Here is a 7,794-nt window from a genome sequence, read left to right as displayed (position 1 = left end):
ATAAAAATATATCAGTTTTTCCATCGTATAACAGGAATAATTGCAACCAGTGTGAAAGTAATGGTCATTTCAATGTTCCGGGCAACCTGGTTTTCACTCTAGGGCGTTGCTCCACCATATCGAATAGCTAGAGCCTTAGAAGTCAACGCCCGAAGCATAAAATACAATAAAAATATATCAGTTTTTCCATCGTATAAAATGAATAATTGCAACCAGTGTGAAAGTAATGGTCATTTCTGTGTTCCGGGCAACCTAGGCATCACAGTATGGTGTTGCTCCGCCAGATCAAATAGTTAGGGCCTAAGAAGTCAACGCCAGAAGAAGAAAATACGATATATGTACAACAGCTTTTCCCTCGTATAGAACGAATAATTGCAAACCAGTGTGAAAGTAATGGCCACTTCCACGTTCCAGGCAACCTAGGTTTCACTCTAGGGCGTTATTCCACCTCATCGAATAGCTACGGCCTTAGAAGTCAACGCCTGAAGCATCAAATGCAAGAAAAATACAACAGTTTTTTCATCGTATAACAGGAATAATTGCAACAAGCGTGAAGGTAATGGTAATTCCTACGTTTCGGGCAACCTAGGCTTCACTCTTGGACGTTGCCCCAACAGATCGAATAGCGAGCACCTTAGAAGTCACGGCCAGAAGCAGAAAATACAATAAAAATGCCACAGTTTTTCCACCGTATAACAGGAATAATTGCAACCAGAGTGAAGCTGACGGTCATTTCTACGTTCCGGGCAACCTAGGCTTGACTCTAGGGCATTGCTCCACCACATCGAATAGCTACGGCCTTAGAAGTCAACTCCAGAAGCATAAAATACAATATAAATACAACAGCTTTTCCATCGTATAAAGCGAATAATTGCAACCAGTGTGAAAGTAATGGACATTTCCACGTTCCGGGCAACCTAGGCTTCACTCTACGGCGCTGCTCCACCACATCGAATATCTACGACCTTAGAAGTCAACGCATGAAGCATAAAATACAATTTAAATACTACAGCTTTTCCATCGTATATAATGTATATTTGCAAACAGTGTGAAAGTAATGGTCATTTCTACGTTCCGGGCAACCTAGTTTTCACTCCAGGGCGTTGCTCCACGAGATCGCATAGTTAGGGACTTAGAATTCAACGCCAGAAGCATAAAATACAATAAAAATGCCACAGTTTCTCCATCGTATAACAGGAATAACGGCAACCAGTGTGAAAGTCATGGCCATTTCTACGTTCAGGGAAACCTAGGCTTCACTCTAGGGCGTTGCTCCACCATATCGAATAGCTAGGGCCTTAGAAGTCAACGCCCGAGGCATAAAATACAATAAAAATATATCAGTTTTTGCATCGTATAACAGGAATAATTGCAACCAGAGTGAAAGTGATGGTCATTTCTACGTTCCGGGCGACCTAGGCTTCACACTGGGGCGTTTGTCCTCTAGATCGAATAGTTAGTGCCTAAGAAGTCAACGCCAGAGGCATAAAATACAAAACAAATACAATAGTTCTTCCATCGTCTAAAACGAATAATTGCACGAGTGTGAAAGGTATGGTCATTTCTACGTTCCGGGCAACCTAGGTTTCACTCTATGGCGTTGTTCCACCAGATCGAATAGTTAGGTCCTAAGAAGTCAACGCCAGAAGAATAAAGTACGATTTATGTACAACACATTTTCCATCGTATAAAGCGAATAATTGCAACCAGGGTGAAAGTAATGGCCATTTCCACGTTCCGAGCAACCTAGGCTTCACTCTAGGGCGTTGCTCCACCACATCGAATAGCTACGGCCTTAGAAGTCAGCGCCCGAAACATAAAATACAATAAAAATACAACAGTTTTTTCATCGTATAACAGGAATAATTGCAACAAGCGTGAAGGTAATGGTCATTTCTACGTCCCGCGCAACATAGGCTTCACTCTTGGACGTTGCCCCAACAGATCGAATAGTTAGGGCCTAATAAGTCAACGCCAGAAGCATAAAATACAATATAAATACAACAGTTTTTCCTTTGCATAACAGGAATAATTGCAACCAGAGTGAAGCTGACGGTCATTTCTACGTTCCGGGCAACCTAGGCTTGACTCTAGGGCATTGCTCCACCACATCGAATAGCTACGGCCTTAGAAGTTAACGCCAGAAGCATAAAATACAACTTAAATACTACAGCTTTTCCATCGTATAAAATGAATAATTGCAAAAATTGTGAAAGTAACGGTCATTTCTACGTTCCGGGCAACCTAGGTTTCTATCTAGGGCGTTGCTCCACCAGATCGAATAGCTAGAGCCTAAGAAGTCAACGCCAGAAGAATAAAATACAATAAAAAATCAACAGTTTTTCCATCGTATAGCATGAATAATTGTAACCAGAGTGAAAGTAATGGTCATTTCTACGATACGGGCAACCTAGGCTTCACTCTAGGGCGCTGCTATACCAGATCGAAAAGCTAGGGCCTTAGAAGTCAGAGCCCGAGACATAAAATACAATAAAAATACAGCAGTTTTTCCTTCGTATAACAGGAATAATTGCAACCAGCGTGAAGGTAATGGTCATTTCGACGTCACGGGCAACATAGGCTTGACTCTAGGGCATTGCTCCACCACATCGAATAGCTACGGCCTTAGAAGATAACGCTGAAGCATAAAATACAATTTAAATACTACAGCTTTTCCATCGTATATAATGTGTATTTGCAAACAGTGTGAAAGTAATGGTCATTTCAATGTTCCGGGCAACCTGGTTTTCACTCTAGGGCGTTGCTCCACCATATCGAATAGCTAGGGCCTTAGAGGTCAACGCCCGAAGCATAAAATACAATAAAAATATATCAGTTTTTCCATCGTATAACAGGAATAATTGCAACCAGTGTGAAAGTAATGGTCATTTCAATGTTCCGGGCAACCTGGTTTTCACTCTAGGGCGTTGCTCCACCATATCGAATAGCTAGAGCCTTAGAAGTCAACGCCCGAAGCATAAAATACAATAAAAATATATCAGTTTTTCCATCGTATAAAATGAATAATTGCAACCAGTGTGAAAGTAATGGTCATTTCTGTGTTCCGGGCAACCTAGGCATCACAGTATGGTGTTGCTCCGCCAGATCAAATAGTTAGGGCCTAAGAAGTCAACGCCAGAAGAAGAAAATACGATATATGTACAACAGCTTTTCCCTCGTATAGAACGAATAATTGCAAACCAGTGTGAAAGTAATGGCCACTTCCACGTTCCAGGCAACCTAGGTTTCACTCTAGGGCGTTATTCCACCTCATCGAATAGCTACGGCCTTAGAAGTCAACGCCTGAAGCATCAAATGCAAGAAAAATACAACAGTTTTTTCATCGTATAACAGGAATAATTGCAACAAGCGTGAAGGTAATGGTAATTCCTACGTTTCGGGCAACCTAGGCTTCACTCTTGGACGTTGCCCCAACAGATCGAATAGCGAGCACCTTAGAAGTCACGGCCAGAAGCAGAAAATACAATAAAAATGCCACAGTTTTTCCACCGTATAACAGGAATAATTGCAACCAGAGTGAAGCTGACGGTCATTTCTACGTTCCGGGCAACCTAGGCTTGACTCTAGGGCATTGCTCCACCACATCGAATAGCTACGGCCTTAGAAGTCAACTCCAGAAGCATAAAATACAATATAAATACAACAGCTTTTCCATCGTATAAAGCGAATAATTGCAACCAGTGTGAAAGTAATGGACATTTCCACGTTCCGGGCAACCTAGGCTTCACTCTACGGCGCTGCTCCACCACATCGAATATCTACGACCTTAGAAGTCAACGCATGAAGCATAAAATACAATTTAAATACTACAGCTTTTCCATCGTATATAATGTATATTTGCAAACAGTGTGAAAGTAATGGTCATTTCTACGTTCCGGGCAACCTAGTTTTCACTCCAGGGCGTTGCTCCACGAGATCGCATAGTTAGGGACTTAGAATTCAACGCCAGAAGCATAAAATACAATAAAAATGCCACAGTTTTTCCATCGTATAACAGGAATAACGGCAACCAGTGTGAAAGTCATGGCCATTTCTACGTTCAGGGAAACCTAGGCTTCACTCTAGGGCGTTGCTCCACCATATCGAATAGCTAGGGCCTTAGAAGTCAACGCCCGAGGCATAAAATACAATAAAAATATATCAGTTTTTGCATCGTATAACAGGAATAATTGCAACCAGAGTGAAAGTGATGGTCATTTCTACGTTCCGGGCGACCTAGGCTTCACACTGGGGCGTTTGTCCTCTAGATCGAATAGTTAGTGCCTAAGAAGTCAACGCCAGAGGCATAAAATACAAAACAAATACAATAGTTCTTCCATCGTCTAAAACGAATAATTGCACGAGTGTGAAAGGTATGGTCATTTCTACGTTCCGGGCAACCTAGGTTTCACTCTATGGCGTTGTTCCACCAGATCGAATAGTTAGGTCCTAAGAAGTCAACGCCAGAAGAATAAAGTACGATTTATGTACAACACATTTTCCATCGTATAAAGCGAATAATTGCAACCAGGGTGAAAGTAATGGCCATTTCCACGTTCCGAGCAACCTAGGCTTCACTCTAGGGCGTTGCTCCACCACATCGAATAGCTACGGCCTTAGAAGTCAGCGCCCGAAACATAAAATACAATAAAAATACAACAGTTTTTTCATCGTATAACAGGAATAATTGCAACAAGCGTGAAGGTAATGGTCATTTCTACGTCCCGCGCAACATAGGCTTCACTCTTGGACGTTGCCCCAACAGATCGAATAGTTAGGGCCTAATAAGTCAACGCCAGAAGCATAAAATACAATATAAATACAACAGTTTTTCCTTTGCATAACAGGAATAATTGCAACCAGAGTGAAGCTGACGGTCATTTCTACGTTCCGGGCAACCTAGGCTTGACTCTAGGGCATTGCTCCACCACATCGAATAGCTACGGCCTTAGAAGTTAACGCCAGAAGCATAAAATACAACTTAAATACTACAGCTTTTCCATCGTATATAATCTATATTTGCAAACAGTGTGAAAGTAGTGGTCATTTCTACGTTCCGGGCAACCTAGTTTTCACTCCTCGGCGTTGCTCCACGAGATCGAATAGTTAGGGCCTAAGAAGTCAACGCCAGAAGCATAAAATACAATATAAATACAACAGCTTTACCATCGTATAAAGCGAATAATTGCAACCAGTGTGAAAGTTATGGTCATTCCTACGCGCCGGGCAACCTAGGCTTCACTCTGGGGCGTTGCTACACCAGATCGAATAGTTAGGTCCAAAGAAGTCAACGCTAGAAGCATAAAATACAATAAAAATACAACAGCCTTTCCATCGTATAGTAGGAATAATTGCAACCAGTGTGAAAGTAATGCCCATTTCTACGTTCCTGGAATCCTAGACTTAACTCTGAGGCATTGCTCTACCAGATCGAAGAGTTAGGGCCTTAGAAGTCAAAGCCAGAAGCATAAAATACAAAATAAATACAACAGCCTTTCCATCGTATAAAACGAATAATAGCAACCTGTGTGAAGTTATGGTCATCTCTACGTTCCGGGCAACCAGTGCTTGACTCCATGGCGTTGCTCCACCAGATCGAATAGGTACGGCCATAGAAGTCAACGCCCTAAGCATAAAATACGATAAAGATACAACAGTTTTTCCATTGTATAACAGGAATAATTGCAACCAGTGTGAACGTGATGGTCATTTCTACGTTCCGGTCAAGCTAGGATTCACTCTAGGGCGTTGGTCCACAAGATCGAAAAGGGAGGGCCTAAGAAGTCAACGCCAGAAGCATAAAATACAGTATAAATACAACAGTTTTTCCATCGTATAAAATGAATAATTGCAAAAATTGTGAAAGTAACGGTCATTTCTACGTTCCGGGCAACCTAGGCTTCTATCTAGGGCGTTGCTCCACCAGATCGAATAGCTAGAGCCTAAGAAGTCAACGCCAGAAGAATAAAATACAATAAAAAATCAACAGTTTTTCCATCGTATAGCATGAATAATTGTAACCAGAGTGAAAGTAATGGTCATTTCTACGATTCGGGCAACCTAGGCTTCACTCTAGCGCGCTGCTATACCAGATCGAAAAGCTAGGGCCTTAGAAGTCAGAGCCCGAGACATAAAATACAATAAAAATACAGCAGTTTTTCCTTCGTATAACAGGAATAATTGCAACCAGCGTGAAGGTAATGGTCATTTCGACGTCACGGGCAACATAGGCTTGACTCTAGGGCATTGCTCCACCACATCGAATAGCTACGGCCTTAGAAGATAACGCTGAAGCATAAAATACAATTTAAATACTACAGCTTTTCCATCGTATATAATGTGTATTTGCAAACAGTGTGAAAGTAATGGTCATTTCAATGTTCCGGGCAACCTGGTTTTCACTCTAGGGCGTTGCTCCACCATATCGAATAGCTAGGGCCTTAGAGGTCAACGCCCGAAGCATAAAATACAATAAAAATATATCAGTTTTTCCATCGTATAACAGGAATAATTGCAACCAGTGTGAAAGTAATGGTCATTTCAATGTTCCGGGCAACCTGGTTTTCACTCTAGGGCGTTGCTCCACCATATCGAATAGCTAGAGCCTTAGAAGTCAACGCCCGAAGCATAAAATACAATAAAAATATATCAGTTTTTCCATCGTATAAAATGAATAATTGCAACCAGTGTGAAAGTAATGGTCATTTCTGTGTTCCGGGCAACCTAGGCATCACAGTATGGTGTTGCTCCGCCAGATCAAGTAGTTAGGGCCTAAGAAGTCAACGCCAGAAGAAGAAAATACGATATATGTACAACAGCTTTTCCCTCGTATAGAACGAATAATTGCAAACCAGTGTGAAAGTAATGGCCACTTCCACGTTCCAGGCAACCTAGGTTTCACTCTAGGGCGTTATTCCACCACATCGAATAGCTACGGCCTTAGAAGTCAACGCCTGAAGCATCAAATGCAAGAAAAATACAACAGTTTTTTCATCGTATAACAGGAATAATTGCAACAAGCGTGAAGGTAATGGTAATTCCTACGTTTCGGGCAACCTAGGCTTCACTCTTGGACGTTGCCCCAACAGATCGAATAGCGAGCACCTTAGAAGTCACGGCCAGAAGCAGAAAATACAATAAAAATGCCACAGTTTTTCCACCGTATAACAGGAATAATTGCAACCAGAGTGAAGCTGACGGTCATTTCTACGTTCCGGGCAACCTAGGCTTGACTCTAGGGCATTGCTCCACCACATCGAATAGCTACGGCCTTAGAAGTCAACTCCAGAAGCATAAAATACAATATAAATACAACAGCTTTTCCATCGTATAAAGCGAATAATTGCAACCAGTGTGAAAGTAATGGACATTTCCACGTTCCGGGCAACCTAGGCTTCACTCTACGGCGCTGCTCCACCACATCGAATATCTACGGCCTTAGAAGTCAACGCATGAAGCATAAAATACAATTTAAATACTACAGCTTTTCCATCGTATATAATGTATATTTGCAAACAGTGTGAAAGTAATGGTCATTTCTACGTTCCGGGCAACCTAGTTTTCACTCCAGGGCGTTGCTCCACGAGATCGCATAGTTAGGGACTTAGAATTCAACGCCAGAAGCATAAAATACAATAAAAATGCCACAGTTTTTCCTTTGCATAACAGGAATAATTGCAACCAGAGTGAAAGCTATGGTCATTTCTACGTTTCAGGCGACCTAGGCTTCACTCCAGGGCGTTGCTCCACCATATCAAGTAGCTAGGGCCTTAGAAGTCAACGCCCGCAACATAA

Source organism: Calliopsis andreniformis, unplaced genomic scaffold (assembly GCF_051401765.1).
Source record: "Calliopsis andreniformis isolate RMS-2024a unplaced genomic scaffold, iyCalAndr_principal scaffold0001, whole genome shotgun sequence".
Taxonomy (NCBI): domain Eukaryota; kingdom Metazoa; phylum Arthropoda; class Insecta; order Hymenoptera; family Andrenidae; genus Calliopsis; species Calliopsis andreniformis.
The sequence above is the reverse complement of the archived record's forward strand: the minus strand, read 5'-3'. Positions refer to the sequence as shown.